The sequence below is a fragment of the Pogona vitticeps genome, chromosome 14, assembly GCF_051106095.1.
Source record: "Pogona vitticeps strain Pit_001003342236 chromosome 14, PviZW2.1, whole genome shotgun sequence".
In the NCBI taxonomy this organism is placed as follows: domain Eukaryota; kingdom Metazoa; phylum Chordata; class Lepidosauria; order Squamata; family Agamidae; genus Pogona; species Pogona vitticeps.
Genome location: NC_135796.1, coordinates 13,991,408 through 14,010,211, shown reverse-complemented (window position 1 = coordinate 14,010,211; position 18,804 = coordinate 13,991,408). Strand labels below are relative to the sequence as shown.

General features: G+C 43.0%; 1 long non-coding RNA gene across 4 annotated transcripts in view; it reads right to left on the bottom strand.

Moving 5' to 3' along the window:
* The window catches only part of LOC110076580 (uncharacterized), a 184,595-nt gene that overhangs the window by 92,360 nt on the left and 73,431 nt on the right, over positions 1 to 18,804 (bottom strand). For all 4 annotated transcript variants that reach the window (XR_013539226.1, XR_013539225.1, XR_013539227.1 and 1 more), the window contains exon 4: positions 17,889 to 18,009. This is a non-coding gene — a long non-coding RNA (uncharacterized LOC110076580). The remainder of the gene's footprint in view (positions 1 to 17,888; positions 18,010 to 18,804) is intronic.

The window sequence follows — 18,804 nt, the reverse complement described above, 5'->3', positions numbered from 1 at the left end:
GCAATGACATGGGGATTACACCTCCCAGAGGTCACATAGCATAGGAAGTGACCAGGCCTACTTGGGAGGATAGAAATTCTAGTCCGCAAGGTCACTTTCCCATGCTTCACCGTGAGCAAAAACAAAAACAAGCCATTGGGAAGGCACGTCCACATGTCCCCAAAATTCCACGCGTGGATTTCTCCACGTCTGTTGGAAATGCATCTCACAAGCAACTCCCTCAAGGGCAGGCCTATCAGGTGCCTCAATCTTGTTCAGCAGCTTCTTTATCCTTCATTTTCTTTCTTCTCTCTCTCTCTCTCTTCCTTTCTTCCCTTGATGGAAATATTACAAAACTAGACTCGGAGCCAACAGCAGTGCTACTCCCTAGTGGGTGGTGATGAATAATGTATCTGTGACTATTCAGTGCCCACTCAGAGTACCAGAGGAAGCAAAAGGGAGACTCCCATGATCACATGGAAATCATTTGCATCACTGTCACTAACCCTCCAGTTCTTAATTACATTTGAAGACTGTATGTTTTCTCTCTCTCTCTCAGCATTCACTCCCATTGCTTCACAGGGTCTAGAGGTGGGTTATTTTGTTTTTAATGGTAAATTGGCTAGGGAATCAGTTGGGGAATCAGTATGAATGAAACGGCTCTCATTTGGGGCAGGAGAGAGCACTGGTGGAGGCTGAGAAATGGATGCTAAAGACCAGCTGAAGTTTTCAAGGAAAGGAGGCTCTGTTTAGGAGAGAAGCTAACATGCCAGCTGTCCAGCAGTATTACCCCTCATAGTACAAAGCAGTCAAAACTGAAACTGTTGTACTGCAAGCACATCGTGAGAAGAGAAGACTCACTGGAGAAGACAATCATGCTAGGAAAAGTTGAAGGCAGCAGGAAAAGAGGAAGATGAAATGTGAAATGGATTGACTCAACAAAGAACGCCTGGTAGCTGTGAAACTCAGTTTGGAAACAAACTTTCATCAGATACAAGATTCCCAACAAAATTGTCAACTTCACTGGTTGTGTGGAAGTCAAAAGAACTTCGCCAAAACTAATAAATAAAGATCTCCTGGATAGCTTAGTGATTTGGGTATCTGGCTGTGCAGTCCGAGGTTGGGAGTTCAGTTCCCCACTGGGCCTCTCTTATAGGGGCTGGACTTGAATATCCATAAGGTCTCTTCCACTTCTGTAATTTTTATATGATGATAAATACCACCCAACCAGAAAAGACAGAAGTTGAGGATAAGCTACCATGGGCTTGGGGACAAAAGGGTGAGCGTTTAACAATCCCAGAAGTGTTGCTAATGAACCTTGCTTCCTCTACGTTTTTATATCACCCCAGCCAGCCAGCATTGCCTGCTTGTGCTTTTTTTTCCCCTTAATGAAATCGCTGTCATCTATTATGCCAGGAAGGAAATTTATCAATGCAACTTTTACCAAATTACAACCCCATCATTCTAGAAACATTAAGCACCTAACAGGAGACAGAGTAATTAAACATTGAAACTCTGGCTTGGATGAAGCCAACCCATGCTCTGCCAAGAATCTCAACTAAGCCCTTTCCCTCCTCCATGGATTCTTTTTTTTTTTTATGTCTTGATTGTTCAAGGTTTCATCGCTAACAGCAGTCCTGCCAACTCCTTAAATATAGCACTGTTCGGATCTTTGCCAAGACCTTCCTTAAAACCCCAGGCCATGTGATAAAGATCCAGAACGCTTATCTTCCAGCTCATGACTCCACACCAGGGTGGCCCTCCAGATGTTATTGGAGTGCAATTCCCATCATCCCCACCCATCAGCCACACTAGGCTAGTGCTGATGGAAGTACCAGACCACCTAGGTTTTATGTTAGCCCAGAGGGCATATGCCATGACCACATCCCAGCTTACAGCATTGGTTTAGAGTTGCTTTCAGAAAATACTTGAGAGAACAAGGTTAAGGAAACAAGTGGGATTTGAAAGAAAAATAACATCGCTTGGAGAGGACTGAATAATAAGCACTACCATCAGACCGTAACATCATTAGAGTTTTGTTGAGGAAAAGCGGCATGAACCCAAGCGATCTTGTGATTAAATTGTGCAAACAAGGGCCACCAATAAAAAGGCCCTGTCCATTGAATCTCCAGAGGAGGCTTCCCAAGACAGCACATATAGGACTTCGCAGAAGCTGTGAAATCCCTTTTTTTAAACCCATCCATGAACATGGCAGAGCGACATGGAATCACCCTGATGGGAGCTTCTGGGTAAAAATGGGGGGGGGTGTTTTCTATTCCACAGGCAATCATTTTCATCATCTGCACCCACTCTGGTTTTTGTTTTTGCTTGGAAACAACCCCTGAAATGGCTCCCCAGAACTCACTATCCATGGCCAAATTATGGAGGGCAACACTGGCTCAGTCTTAGGCAGCTTTGACTTCTGTATCATTCATCCCTTGCACAGTTTAATTTGAGTATTTTCCTGCCCTGTACAAAATGCAGTTTCACACAACGCAGTGGATCCTTGGGAGGAAAACAGAGAGGTTGAAGAGCGTGGCATTTTTTCTGCTTAAAAAAGCCCAAGCAGACCAACGTGATTTGAGCCATCTAAATCAATCTGTTCTCCTGATCCAAAGTGATTTCCAAATCACAGATAGGATAACTCTCTTCAACTATTTGAAAGCATGTCATCCAAAAGAGAGGCAGGATTTGTTCTCAATCATCCCAGAGTGCAGGACATGTAATAATAGGCTCAAGTTCCAGGAAGCCAGATTTTGGCTGAATATCAGGAAAAACTTCATAACTGTTAGAGGAGTACAACAATGGATCCAATGACCTTGGGAGGTGGTAAGTGCTCCAGCGCTGGAGACATTTAAAAAAAAATTGGACAACCACCTGCCAGATCTGTTTTGATATGGATTCCTGCTTTGAGCACAGAGTTGGACTCGATGGCCTTATGGGCCCCTTCCAATTCCATCATTTTATGAGTTTGCGATTCTGTGACTACAGCGCAGGACATCAGAATCAAATCCTAACTCAGCTATGAAATTACTGGCTAGTTCTGGGCCAACCACTGCCAAAGATACCTCAAAACATTGTTGTGAAACCAGAATGAGCAGAAAGGCATATGCTACTTCAAGCTACTTGGAGAAAAGGGATTTTTGTTGTTGTTGTTGCTGCCCCAAATAAATAATCATTGAACCTGAATTTTGAAGAACGACGAAAGAGCAAAGTAATGAATGTATAAGAGGATGAGGAAAATACAAGCGTGTGAGGTATAAAAAAAAAATTCAACCACGAATGGAACCACTATGAATTTGGATGCCGTTTTTGTTTTTTCTGAACTCTAGCCCACCAGTCGAGAAGCTGGGTAAATGCAGAACACTGTCGTAAGTCCTGCAGTTGGTAGCATGAGTGTTTTCCTTGGCTCCCCTGAGCTACCCAAGATCAAGTTCCTCTAGCTACACCAGGCCAAGATGCCAAAAAAGGAAGGGGGGGGAGAGAGAAGTACAATTTGAAATAAAGGACCTCTTTACTGGAACAGCCGTGCAGTTCTCCTGTCCAAAAAAAAACTTTAATTGAATTTGAGAAACTGCACAGTCTGAGAAGCGTTGCTAAATTTGGCACAGGGGAGAACTTGACCTACCTCTGAGTGCCAAAATCAGAACCGCATTAATGTTTACACCAGGGTTTCCCGAAGTCCTGGCAATCAGAATAACACCTTCCTGCCTCCCCCCCCAGTTCATACTGAATTTAAAATGGCAGACAAACTTTAAACTTGCTGATTGCAAGACAGAGCTTTTGAGCAGAGCGAAGCGAACACTACATGTCTGAAGCTGGGGGAGGGAGCCCTTTTGTTCATGAGTGGAAGCAAGCCCAGCACTGGAGAAAGTTGTTTTGTATGGGTTTTGTAGTCCAATGCCCAACTTCTGCTAACCAATAGGGTCCCTGTCTACGCCAGCTTATTCCTAACACTACCTGGACCAAGTACAGTATTCTCATGGTCTCCCCTCCAGATACGAACCCTACCTAAGTCTGCTTAGCTTCAAAAATCAGACAAGATTTAGAGTGGCGAGATTTCCCTACACCTCGTCACTGGCAGGGAATGAATGATGTAAGAGGAGTACCCAAGGTAGAATTGCTGTAAGACTCCGGTTCCCACTTTCTTCAGAGGATTATGGGCTGGGCTGGCCATATCGTCTTCGACAGGCAGAGTGGGGCATGTGCTCAGCCCCATAAGTACAAAAAACATTCTTAAGATGGGTGGCACATGTAGAGCTTGGAAAGTTGCTTTAAAAAAGTAATTACGGTAGTTACTATGATAGCTACCCCAAAAAAGATAATTACCTTTGCAACTTTTTGTTATGTGCCATCAAATCACCTCTGATTTACGGTGACACTCATGAATGAACCGTCTCCAACATGCCCTGTCCTCAACAGCCCTGCTCAGCTCCTACAAACCCAAGCCTGTGTCTCCCTTTAGGAAGTTAATCCATTTCATATTTGTTCTTCCTCTTTTCCTGCTGCCTTCCATTTTTACAGTTTCTAAACACAGCATAGAGTCTTGCAGCACTGTTTGCCAGACAGACTTTTGGTATTTCATTTTAACATAGATGCCTTATGGTTGCTGCTTTTTTTTTTACCATTTTAATGACTTTTTAATGTGTTTACATTTTTTAAAAATAGCTTTTAGATTAGCGTTTTCATATCACTGGGTTTAATAGCTTTTTAATGGGTTGACCATTTTGTTTTAATTCCTGTTTGTTTTACCGATGCGTGAGCCGCCTTGAGTCCCTTCACTGGATGAAATTTCAGTAAATTTTGGTAAACAAAGCCAAGTGAGCATGCACAAAAAGAAAAAGAAAAACATTCTAATTCTGGAATTTTTTTTTCCTTTTCTTTGTTCATGCACTCAGCTCTGCTTACCAAACTTTACAGAAATATGATTATACTACTCTGAGACTAAAGTATACATTTTAATGACAGCAGAAAGCTAGTTCTAATGAAGTATACTGCAGTCCATCAACAGCTAAAGCCAAAATAAAACATATTGATCAATTGCAATTTTTATCCTACCTTTCTCCCAATCAGATGTACTTTGAATCAGATTCCTGCAGGGGGATTAGACTTGATGGTTATAGAAGCCCTTTCCAACTCCATGATTCTATGAGTCTATAATCACTGCAGATCTTTCCCCTGCAGTTGATGTCTGTAACCAGGAGACAATCTTTGAGAAGGATCTTCCCTGCCTTAGGAACTGTGGAACATGTTGCAACCGTGCATGCCAAAAGCATGCTTTTTCAGGGAGCGCACTAGTGTCCGTTTCAAACTCCTCACTCCAGAGTGAATGGATTTCTCTTTTTGAGGAACAGAGGCTTCTGCCTCCATGCAGGTAAATGAGGAGCACGGCAAAATGAATCAAAACCCTGAGTGCATTGGCATTCCACATGCCAAAGTGGGTCAACGCAACCTGCGCCTGGCCTTTGAGAAATATTAAGCCAATAAATTCCTATAAGCAAGAGCATTTGCAGATAAAATGCTCACACACCTTGGCTCTCCTGTGCAATCGGAAGCTTATTAGAACTGGGTCACCTTCCATGTGTAGAAAGGAGCAGATTACAAATTAGCAGGTAGTTGAATTCTTTCAAAAGGGCAGTTACTGGGACCAGACATTTGCTTTGAGAGGAACTCATTCTCCTACTCTGTTGCATGCATGCTCATTGCTAACTAGCTGGCTGATCAAGGGAAATCCTCAAGAGGCATACATTAAAGCCAAAGTATGTTCCTTCCAAAAGAAGGAGTCTGGGGCCAGAATCCTGTTGGGATTTTACTGCAGAGTAAGTGAAATTGCTAAATCATGACTATTAATGGCACCTAATCAAAAAGGTGCTAGTCACCTGTCTGGTTGCACACCTGGTCTCATGCTAGACATGCTACCAGGTGCACAACTAGCATGTGATCAATTAGCTATAATTTGCTCCTGAAGCTTAGTTGTTCCACTTACTCTGGAATAAAATCCCAACAGGATTCTAGCCATTGTTCTTATTGTAGTTCTTGCTTTTCTTTTCCAGAGAGTCCTATCTGGCTGTGGCAAGATGAATTATAACAAAAATCATCCAGGTGGCCACAGATTCCCAACTCCTGACTTGAATAAAACATAGAAAGCATTTGTTAGAGTTACAGTACATATCAGGCAAATGTTTGCTGGTACAATATGAATACCTCCTGCACAAGCTATACTCTAACATCTTGTTGTGGCATGGGGTGACCCTTAGCTATTGGAAGTTATGCTAGTGGAACTTAAGCTCTGGCAAGTTTTATCAGGTCAAGAAGGCTTTGAGAGTGATGGCAGAAGTGGACTGCACATTCATCATCTGAGAACCAGCCTAGTTAAGCATGGAAAGACTCACCACAAGAAGGTTGGTCCTCAGATTATAAATTGGCCATAGCAATTATGGATGGGTTAGCTGTGACGGGCGAAGCAGAGAAACAATGTACATCAATGAGACTGAAGGTCTTCAAGGTAGCATTGATCTTAGTATTAGGTTCTAGTACTGAGTACCCTGATCCTCCTCCACCAAAATGGCTAGGGAGGAGGTGGTAGGTGAAGAACGAGAAGGGAAATGTGAAGAAGATGAAGAAGAAATTTGAAGAAGGAAAAGAAGACACAACACCAATGACAAAACAAGAAGCAACAATGTTCAATGTTTTATGTTCACTAGGAACACTGGTTGGAGCATAATCCTTTCCTAGCCCTACCTTCAACAGGGTCAATGCCCTATCCATGTCCTACTTTGAGATGCCAATGAATGACACCTGCCATCTGTTGTGGGCAAAGTATATGCTCTAACATTCCAGTATGACTCCCATCTTGATTATCTATAGCTGTATTACCCAGCTGTACACCCTTTCCATCTCTTTTTCAGGAGAAGGAAGCACCATTAGAGGGTAAATTATGTTGGAGTTTTATTTGCAACCTTGCGTGCTGTTTGTAGTTTGAGTGTCTGGGAGGGACTTTTTTGGGCTGGGGCGATTGTATAGCTGTCCAGTACTAACTAATCATTCCATTTAAAATGCAAAGAGAGACCTGTCTCTCTGCTGAGTGTTCTGTCCCTCTCTTTCATTGGTTGGTGGCAGTTGTTTGTTGTTGTTTATCTGTCTGGCTGGTTGCTAGTATGTGTGCAAGAAAGAAAGCAGTATACACAAGCCAGTAATTTCAAGCAATTGTAAGTAGAGAAATGTTTTTGTTCTTTCTCCTACAAATGTCCCAGAGTGACTTATTGATACCTTAAGTGACATTTAATGAGAAAGGTGTGGAATTCTAGAAAACTTTGTAGCTATTATCCTCTGTCAATCTCTGTACTTCTAGTGCATCAAAAAGAGAATTTTTACGAACAATTAAAAACTCTGCAACAAATTCTACCCAATGGCTTGATAAGAAATGAACTGGCTCATACCTACATTGACCTAGAAAAATGTGACAATATCCAAATGACTGACAAGCACTGGGGTTTTATTTTAACAGACATAAAATGAGGTTCTTCCTTTAAAATGCAAAGCACTCAACAACTTTTGAAACTGCAGCACCCAAAACCGAATGTATGAAAAATCTGCTTCCTTTGTGGTCACAGTATTCCCCCACTGAACCCTCTTTGCTTCTCTTTGAACATCCATTTTCACAAGATGTGTGCTCCAGAAAAATCACTGCTGTGTCAAAATCGCAAGTGGTCTAAGCCAAGGAATCTGCAGTAGGCAATGGCTGAAGTCCTACACATTTTGGTGTAATAGAAATGTATGCCAGCACAGGCACACCAGGTGTTACACCTAAGCAACCAGCTTGCACAATTTAAGTTGCCCGGCACACAGGAAGGTGCTTCTCGCCTACTGTGCCACTGTTGAAGACTTTTGAATTTTCATTCCATTCCTCTAGAATTGAAGGGATCCACCAAGCAGAACAGTGTCAGGTTCCCCATAGTAGACCACCCCTTTTCTCATTGACTGGCACCTACAATCTCAACAACTTACTCTAAACATTAGTTTGTGGGGGGAAAAATAAAAGGTTTCATTTACTTACAGTGGAACAAATCAAACAGCATTCTGACAAGCATGACTGCTTTCAGCAACAAAGTTCAACAGACGCTAGGGAGGGAAAGAAGCTGAGCACAGAGATGGGGCCCTCTTTGGGTTCAGATGCAGGAGAGAATGATTGGTTAGTGCTGGATAGATTTGACAGTCATCTGAGCTTGGAAAAATCCCTCCCATCAGGCAAGGCTGTAGAACCTTCAACATTCACTTACTCTGCCTTTGGCACACAGAGGCACGGAACAGGATTTCAGTTGTTGTATAAGGTTATTAGAGAGAACTTTTCATTCAAAGCAAAATGTTAGGTTTGAGGCGACACCCTCTGGGACAGAATTTCCATCCCTCCCTTCTTTTCTCTCCCATGCAAATGCATGCACACCCCCTGGCCTTCCCTAAATGGGAGGGAGGAAAGCACCGAGCAGCCTGTGTAGTGGGCGGGTGCAAAGGTTGCTCCCTAAACCGCTAACAGACTGGAACTGGCAGCTGGCAAGGGGACGCAGCAGGGAGCCCACTGTCTAACAAGATCAGAGGGAAAGTTTCCTGACAGAGCCAGACAGAAGCCGGATTAGGGATGCAGGCGGAACAGCGGTTTCTCATTGTCTATGCAAGGGCAGCAAAGGAAGGGAGAAGGAAGTGGCAGTTCAGAGGTGAAAGCCGCAGCGCAAAGGCTCGTTGAGTGGCAGTCAGCTTGGAAGAGCAAGGGAGCAGGATGGATGGGGAGGGAGGGAATGTTGCCGCCAGATTTCATATGGAAAAAAAAAGACAAGGCCTGCTTGAGAAACAAGGTTTCCAATCAGGCAATGACAGGTTGGGCATGGCTGTCATTCTGGTGAGGAGATGAATCTGATTGCCACCTTCACCGCTTCACTTTGTATGGTTACTAGCACACAAGTGGAAAGAACCAGGAGCTCAAGATCCTTTCTCAGCCATGAAGTCCCCTGGAGAATGGCGGGCCAGTCATTGCCAGGATAAAACGGAGAGCAACTCAGGACCAGGGGTCAAACTGGGCATGATAAGAGGAGAGGGAGTTCTCTCTGTACTGAGAATATCTGATGATCACAGTGGCAGACTTTCACGCCTTCTGTACCTTGCGAATTAGCTTGCTTTGGTCTGGGATTGGTCAGCAGAAGGCATACCTTTTGAGTACCTCTTCCAGTCCTCTGAAGATGCCGGCCACAGAGACTGGCGAAACATCAGGAAGAACAACCTTCAGAACACGGCCAAAGAGTCCGAAAAACCCACAACACTAGTGTAGAAGCAAAAATGCTTCTACATTAACCCAAGGGGGTTTGTCAGTGAGGCAAACTGCCCCCACTGTCTGGAAGATAAAGAGACCAGCAAAGCCCAACATGTAGTGGGAGAAATATTGTACATTATGCATTCAATACCATTGGGGTAATCTGCCAAGGAACCTGGGAAAACCAGGCAGGGAAATACTTTTAAGAATATATTGCAGCTATTACTATTATTACCAGGGAGTAGACAGGTACTGAGATGGCAGGAGGGAGGGCAGAGGGAGGTAAAATAGAGCAGTGCTTTAGAAACATAGAATCAGTTCCACAAACTGCCTTCCAGGTCAGAAGGAGACAAAACTAATTTGCCATTTCTAACTTGCCAGCTCAAGAAAACAAGCAATACAACACTGCACACTACTCCAGAAGCTGTTGAACTGCAGTGTCCATCCTCTCCCCACTAGCACTGAAGTCTCATAGCAACATCTGGAGGGTTATGTCATGCCTCAGCTGCATCACATTTGGTGGAATGTCAACTTCTCCAGAACTTTTCTCCAAGTCATTGATGGTACAGTGGGGTCTTGACTTGAGAACTTAATCCGTATTGGAAGGCAGTTCTCAAGTCAAAATGTTCTCAAGTCAAATCTGCATTTCCCATAGGAATGCATTGAAAACCATTTGATCCGTATCTGCTCTTTTCCGTCCATAGAAACTAATGGGAAGCTGCTATTCTGCCTACAACCACTAGAGGGGGATATTTTTTTTCTTTTTTTCTTAGGTCAAGAAAGGTTCAGGGAAGGCAGGGAAAATACAGTCCAGGCAGGACAGTACCAGGCAGTCCAAAGACTCCCAATCCACTCTCTAAACGCTGGGAGGCGTGAGGAAGCAGACAGGCACCCTTTTCACTGGCCAACAGTTAACTGAAAGTTCAAATTTTGCACTTTCCCTGCCTCCCACGTGGTTTTTTTTAGTTCTTAACTCAAATCTAAGTATGTAAGTCAAGTCAATATTTTCCTATGAGAGTGGTTCTTAAGTCAAAATGTTCTTAACTCAAGGCGTTCTTAAGTCAAGACCCCACTGTACACAGTTGAGGGGATCAGGAAGGAAGAGGCAAAAAAGGACAAAGATATTAGATGGCCATTGACTTCAAAGACAGAGATGGAAAATTCAGTGGGATTAAAATATCGATTCATAGCTTTTCCTTTTCCTATAGATAAAAGCCTGGCCATAAGCTCTACAGATCTGTGCCTTACTGTAGACCAAGGAAGCATATGAGCAGGCACTTGACCCAAAGATGCCCCAGCACCTTGGCAATTAGCCGCAATTAGCCACCACGAGTAACACAAACCTTAAATGATGATGAACAGGATTCTCTTTTTTCAGGTACTCTGTTCCTTCATCTGATTGGTAATAGTGTTGCAGAGTGTTCAATTTTTTGTTAAAACTTTTTTTTTTTGCTACACAGTAGAACTAGAGAGTCACAGAGGAGAATAGTTTCAGGTTCCTTAGAGTGTTCATCTTTTTCTCACTAACTGGCACTTAAGGTTTCAGTAACTCTCTCTGTGATATTTGTAGAAGAAAGAACAGGAATGTCTTGTTACTCACAGTTGCGAGTGAGCAGATGATCAGCAAACACTGCTAAAGAGAGGGAAAGGAACATTTGGCAGAGAGGTGGGGCTCTCTTTGAATCCACAGGCAGGAAGGAATGATTGGTTAGTGTTGGAGAGATTGACACTCACCCCAGCCCAGAAAGGCCCCTCCCAGCCACACAAGCCACAGACAGCATGCAAGGTTGTATAAACTCCCAACAAATGGGTAACATTTAAGGGTGTGCCTCAGACAGCAAAATGCCTTCAACCAGGTCTGGCCCAAGCTGTGGGTCTATTTAATTGGACTGCAAAGGACACAGTGTCTCCAAAACAATCTGGCTGTGTGTGAAAACAAGTTGCAGCCTCCTCAGAGAATGGTGACCTCCTGGAACCAAATCGAAACAGCTGACCTCCCAGCTGCCAGGGGTAAAATGAAGAGTGACTTCTTGGAGAAAGGAGGACAATGAGCCATTCAAAGAGCTATAAAGCTGCCCATAAAAGTGGACTCGAATGTGTCAGGGGCCTCTGTCCAATTCCCACTGAGAGCTACAGAAAGCTTCCCATCAACTTAAATGCACACAGGAGGGGACTTTATCAGATGCACCACTCTCTCTCTCTTGTCCTCCCCTGGACAAGAGCTGTAGCAGAGGGAATTTCATCCAGCACTGCCGGCAACAAAAACTGACTTTAAATTGTTGCCTTTGTGGTTGTTATCCCAAACGTTCTTGTTTGGTCGTTCAGAAAGGCTCCTTCCTGTACTTCTTAACTACGCTAGGCATCTGAGGTTGGAAACGATGAGACACAAGAGACACCATTATTTGTAACATGAGGCTTGTCCTCAGCCAACCTGAAGCACTTCAGACAGCAGAAGAGCAGGAAGTGGGAGTGGAATCACTGCCATCACAAACACTGCCTCAGGCATCAGCTATCAGCCTCCTTTGGGCCATCACCCACCTGCATGCCCTGGCTGCTCCTAGCCTGTCTGTGTTAAGATTATTATAGTAGGTTCTCCATATCTGCAGGGGATTGGTTCCAAGCCTACCCACGGATGCTGGAAAATGTGGATTATACAAACACCGCTGTAATTGTAAATGCTATACATAACATGGTCTCTGGCTCCCTCTCGTGGCCAATTCTCGTAACTCCATCTTTAGAAATACACATTTCTAGGATTGTTCTTTTAATATTTTCAATGTTTTCAAAATATGGATAAGTGAATCAGCAGACACTGGTCCTGCTGATACAGGGGTCCTACTGCACCTTTGTCCTGGGCGTCCTCAGGCCAAAACATGATGGAGAAGGATGCCCAAAGAAGTTGCCTGTGTGTGGCCACATACTTTAGTCCTAATGCCTTGATGCCAAGGAGTCACCCGTTATTCACACAGCCAGCTGGCAGATGCAGCAGCAGTGACAACCAAAGCAAAGTGTGCTGCTTATATACTGCCCCAATAGCACTTAAAGCACTCTCTGGGTGGTTCACAGTTTAATGCATCCCCATCATCCCCTTCCTTCTCTTCCTCCGCCACTCCCACAAGTATTCTGGGGGGGGGGGGTTGTGGCAGCAATGGTAAGACAGCCTTTGCTTCTTCTCCCATCTTAAAGCAGCTGGAGAGGTTGCACAAGTGCTGACTTTAGAAGAGGAAGCCATCTTAGTCTGTGGTAGCATATCAGGCAAAAAAACAAAAGAAAGAAGATCAAAAAGCATGTGGTACCTTACAGACGAACTGCTATATTTTAATGGGAGCTTTCGTGGACAAGTCCACTTCTTCAGATAATAGAGTGGGACTATATGAGAAATATTTATATGTTTATACAATGGCCCCAAAACAAAGAGGGGCACAAGTTGTTGACGTGCAAATGAACTTTAAGACTCCTTTTGATATTCACTTCTTCTCCCAGGAGACATTGTTCTGCAAACGATGACAATAATTAGTGGCTAAATTAATCCCAGGCTATAGATGACCAGTAGGAACAATATGGTAATGAGTTTCTCTAATCTAGTTACCTCGAGTGCAGGCATAACTAGTTACATTTGGTGTAATGAGAAGGGGAAATTATATTTCGAAACTGAATTAATGAATAGGAGCAAAGTTACTTTACAGAGTAGCTTGCTGATTAGGATTTCCTTTACCTTACAAAATTACTTTGCATATTACAAAGTCTCCTTTATAAAGCATAACCTGTACACTTTACAAATTTTGTGTTTTTCCCCTTTTTAAAATATAAAATGCATGCATATTGAACTGGCGTACCTTGGAAGTGATGGCATATGCTGTTGGTTTGTTTCTTAAGCAGTGGCTTATTAAGAAACGGGAGGAAGGCGACACCCCCCCCCCTCGTGACATCTGAAAAAGCATAACTGAGCATTTAATGAAGCCATGAGTCATTTGGCCAGGAAGGGGGGGCAGTTGAAAGGAAGAAATAAATCCCTGTGCATTTAAACCCTACACGTAACTTGCCTGTCTAAACACTGTTAAAACTAAGCAAACATCCTATGAAAACAGCTGTCATCTGCATTATGTGTAAGGAAATTGAAATAAAAACAAATTAGAAAGATAGGAGGAGAGGATCCAGCCCTTGAAAGAATCGCATAGGGAAGGCAATCTATTTATCATGGATTGCAACCACGTCACCAAACTCGTGAGATGGCTAGAGCATGGCAAAATTTATCAGCTGAAGCATGGCTGGCTTGAATGAGGAACAATCATTTCAAAGCTGTTCCATTCATACCCAGAAGTAGATGCTTTGATGTGCAATTTTTTCCCCAGTGAAATGCAGTAAGAGCTATTAAAATCTCTGGAACAAGAATGCTGATGCTTTATAGAAAAGCAAGCTCCAAAGGTTTAAATGATGTCCCATGCCATATTTATCCACCTTAATTTCCTTCACAAGTAAACACAAGCGAAGCTCTACTCTGTTTTCCTAAACCAGACAAGGAGGGGGGCCTTCTGTTTATCTAGAAATAACTTCATTAAACACAATGAGATTTCCCTCCTCTAGGTATAGATCAGCAAGTACACATCAGTGATGTTCTGTGCAGGGAGTGTCGTGGGTACAGGAATTATTTTGTGGTGTTTACTTGGGGTGGAAGTTAAAGTAGAAGAAGGGTGCATCAATGTGTCCATGTTTTTGTAAAAGGTAGGGATGAAGTAGGTGGTCTAAAATTCATTGATTTGGAGCATTTAGCTTCAATCATAATTTTTTCCTATAAACTAGTATACAGGGTGTGTTTTCTTTTCGCGGAACCTCTAATGTTTAGATATCACGTTTTCAAGCAACAGTGCAGGTGGACACTGTGTCTTATTAGTAGTGATGGGAACTTTAAATCAATATGAGTACAACTTAATACTATGAGCACTCCTTTTCTCTCCCCATCACTGACCAATGCATCCCAAGATGGCTATTCGGCCATTTACAAGCAATTCTATAGCTTTTATATATTTGAAGTTCGGAACAAAAGAAAAGATTCCAAAACAAAGCTTGAACAGGAAGAGGATTTCTAAGGATTTTTTCCCCTTAAGAGGTTCAAACTTGCAAAAGCTGGAAGAGGAGTCTTCAAAGACATGGCTTTTACCCCTGCAGTCATGAATCCCATTAAGGGTAAGCCCCTCTCTCCTATGTGGCGGATTGGTGACAAACTGCAACCAGATGAGGCAGAATTTTTGCACGATCAATAGATAGATAGATAGATAGATAGATAGATAGATAGATAGATAGATAGATAGATAGATAGATAGATAGATAGATAGATAGATAGATAGATAGATAGATAGATAGATAGATAGATAGATAGATAGATAGATAGATAGATAGATAGATAGATAGATAGATAGAGACAGACAGACAGACAGACAGACAGACAGACAGACAGACAGACAGACAGACAGACAGACAGACAGACAGACAGACAGACAGACAGACAGACTCTGCAACCTTTGCAAGTTAGGAGGGATTTGAAATTGATTGAATTTGCACTCATTGCAGAACATTTATGTCAAAAAGATCTAACCAGAGGCGGCTCTCTAATTCCACCTCCGGTCCATGTTGCTGTCCTCATTATGGCCAAAAACACCTTCCCCCTCCCAAAATAAAATCCCCCTAGTGTAGTTTTCCTCTCACCCCCCCCCACACCCATGTCTTTATCTTCTTACATTTCCAGTCTGCCAAGTTGTTTGCTAAGCTGAATGCAGAGAGAATACTGTAGATTTATTTTTCCCAAAGAACGGCAAAGAAGTCATTAGCAGCACACACACTCTTCCTGTGGAAGGAAACCGTACAACTGTGGAGGAGCCGTGTCACAGTTGGCAATGCAAATGCTGGTGTTAATTGCACCAAAATGAGAAACATATTACTTAAATCAGGGGGCTCTTCATATGGGTATTGGTGCATGTATATGTGTGATATTTCACCAGATGTTGCTTTACGACTGCACTTTAATACCTAACCATCTGCTTCCTTCCTTATTCCGTCATGCTTTTTCTATTCTCCCAAAGTCACCCCCCCTTCTCTTCCCACCCTCCTTTTTCATCTTTCTCCCTTCTTTATGATGCACTGCCTTTTATCTCTTTTAGACCTTAACAAAACAAAGCTTCCAGGAGATAGAGTATAAAATTTGCCCCAGAGACAGGAGGGAAAAAGTCGCTTATAAAAGGAGAGAGAGAGAAGAGGGAAAATCTGGGTGCATGTATGCAGGCATACACACACACATGCACACATTATTTTGTTCATCTTTTGTGACCATTATAACTACGGTAAGAACACCAATCAAAACTCTGGTTAAAATTTCTCCAAATGATTTTTCATGCCATATGTCAGCTCTAGGAAAGAACACAATGCTACAGTCTATAGCCCACTAACCAGCTAACCAACCACAATCACATTTATGTGTAAATATGCATATTTGATATTGACACATATATACCCGATAATGAGGTTGACAAGAGAAAAATAGGTGAGTCTTACTTAGCATGGCTATTGTCTCCTAGTTTGGATTCTGTCCAGGTATTTGCCTAGAGGTGGGTCCCTCCAGGAGCAGAAGGGCTCACAGAGGCTGAGGGGGGGCATGTGTCTTTTCCCAATGCCATCTGCCTGACCCATGAGATCTTCTAAGGCCAGACTCCTCCATGTAGCCACCCCAAGAGAGGCCCAAAAGTCATCTGCTAGAGGCAGTGGCGCCGACATTATGGAATTAACTCCCAGATGAGCTTTGCCTGGCCCCCTCCCTGTATTCATTTAGGAGGCAGTTAAAAACACTGCTTTTCAGAGAGGCCCTGCGCATTGATCCCAGTTGAATGCCTTGCCTCCACTCTGAACATGGGTTGTTAAGTTTCTAGACTATATTTTCATATCTATGTTTTGTTTAGGGTTTTTCCCTGTGTAGCTTAAATGCTTGTAAACTACTTAGAATTGTGCTTCGGCACGAATGGGGCGGTATATAAATCATAAAGTCATAAATAAATAAATAAAATCAGCAGTAGAACATGGCAGCTTACAATTCTGCTGCTCTCATCTGCTACTCGCTTATTCCATCTATCCACACACAGCCCTTGTCACTGGCCTATTCAAAGCATAATGGCTTGAGTCCAGAGGCCTTAAAGAATGGACCAAACTCCAGTGGATAAAGCAGCCAATGCACCTTCAGCTGCATGAGATCATGCACTGGGATGGTGGGGCCTCTCACCTCAATTTTCCAGAGGGGCACTTTCTAAAGGGCTGGCTTTATCAGGAGCGGCCTTCCTTCAAGAGACCCATCTGCCAGGAAATTGCTCCAGCCGAGCCCCCAAAAGTAGAAGCCCTGCAGCTGGACCAAAAAAGGGGCTCCCTTGAAGCTTTGCCTGTGCACATGGAGCCGCCTCTCAGCTGATAGCTGGGCGCTTGTGCAGAAACAGCAGGCACTGCTCCTTGAAGCTGGGCTTACTGCCTGTGCACACGAGCAGGCACCCACCGCTCAGTCGGCCCTGGCACAAATCCGAAAAACAAACCAGAAACCTGTTTGTTTTACTGTTCTTTCTGTTAGGTGAACTGCCCAGAATAGTGCCCTGCACTAATGGGGTGGTACAGGCATCTATGAAATAAATAAAATAAGGAATAAACTTTCCCAAGCTTCTGCTCCAAGTAAGTTGGCTGGCAGCTTCCAAGAAAACTCAGTTGTAAAGGATATTGGCCAATACCAAGAGAGTCATGTGCTCGCCATCCCTTGAAAGAGAGGGTGCATTCAAACAGAGAATTCTCCTTCATAAAAAATGATACAGAACTACCCTACTTGGTGCCTTTAGATCTATCAGTCCCCTTTGGCTTTCTCACCAGCATTAAAGAAATCAAAACAGAGCATCTGCTTCAGCTTAAGCTCTAATTCACTTAGTTTGCTTGTTTAACTAAGTTGAACTGCGCCTTTGATTAGTTCCATTTTAAGCAAAGTTTAATCAAATGTCTGAAGTAAACAAAATCAAATTGAACTAATTGAAGTAAATCGAGTCAAATTATGGCTTCGTTAAGCAAGTTAAAGCAAGGGGCTCCAAAATCCAAGCTGGGTTTTGCAAAAACATGGGCTGTGGTGTGGAGTTCAGTTTGAAAAGTAAAAGACAGAAGTTGAAAGCCAGGACTTAAGGTGAGATGGCTTCCTTCCTCGAGCTGCTGCTTAGTGCAATAGTTCCCAGCCTTGGGTAACCCAGGGATTCTTGGAATACAACTCCCAGAAATCCTGGTAGTGAAGGCTTCTGGGAACTTTAGTCGAAGAACATCTGGGGCTCCAGGTTGAGAACCACTGGCTTAATGGATAGTGGGGATGCTTGCCAGGATAAGAATGGAACCTCATGAAAAAAATTGTGACTGTACACTTCTGTTTATGAGACTCTTCCTTTGCCCAATAAACCTATAAAACTTCCAACTCATTGTTCAGATTAAGTGAGGAGAGAAAGAACCATATACATTGTCTAATCTTCCTGAAGGAAGGTGGAAAAATAAACATACTGTAATGACATAAATAAGCACTACTACTGATGATAATAATGTTGAAGGTACTTACTGTTCAGACTGGAGACAAGGAAGTTCCATCTTTTGGCATGCAGGAAAATCATCTGCCTGAACAATCTATAAGAGGTTCCAGGCAGTGAGGATTTCTGTGTGATTCCTTCTTTTCTTCCTTGCTAAAAGAAATAAATCAACATTCAATTGATTAAGAAGGAAAGGCCTTGTCAAGAAATCTAACCCAGCTGTGCCTGAGAATGGACCCTGTGACTCAATAGCAACTGCACTCTGTAACCTTTAAATGCTGACAACAGCTTTTAACTCAAGCCCACCTATTTATTCAGTGTGTTAATTAACAGGCCAACTGAAGGAGGGGAGGGGGGAAATCAATTAATTAATTGAATCCACGCTCCCTGGAAAAAATAAAAGGCACACAGCAGGAAAAATTCATTGCCATGATAATGGCTTTTTGTTTGGATACCTTTAGAAAGAACTAGACCAGGTCCTCCGCTCTTCGGTGACCACAAGATGTGCTTGATCTACAGCTTCCATTATCCTGATGCCAGCAACCTGGAGGGCCATAGACACTGTAATCCAACCGATCTAGAAGGTACCAGGTTGGGGGCAGCTGAATGTGATACATTCAGAAAGTCTAACTTTCTTCATAGCTATTAGCCAGGATAGCCTCATTTCAGTTTGATGTTTGGAGAAAATATGCTTCCAGTCACCCAAGGAGGAAAGGAAACAAGAGAAGCTGGGAACTTCATTCTGCTTGAAAGCTTGCCACAGAGACCTGGCTGGTTAATAGCCCTATTCAGGCAATAAATAAATAAAACGATTACTTTGGAAACATAAGCAAGGCAGGAAGCCCCAGCTATGCTCACACATTTTATGGCCTCCACCCAAAGCAGAGCATTTCAGCTGCACATGGAATTTTTTTCCATGCAATCAGGAACCCTGATGTCTCCGTGATG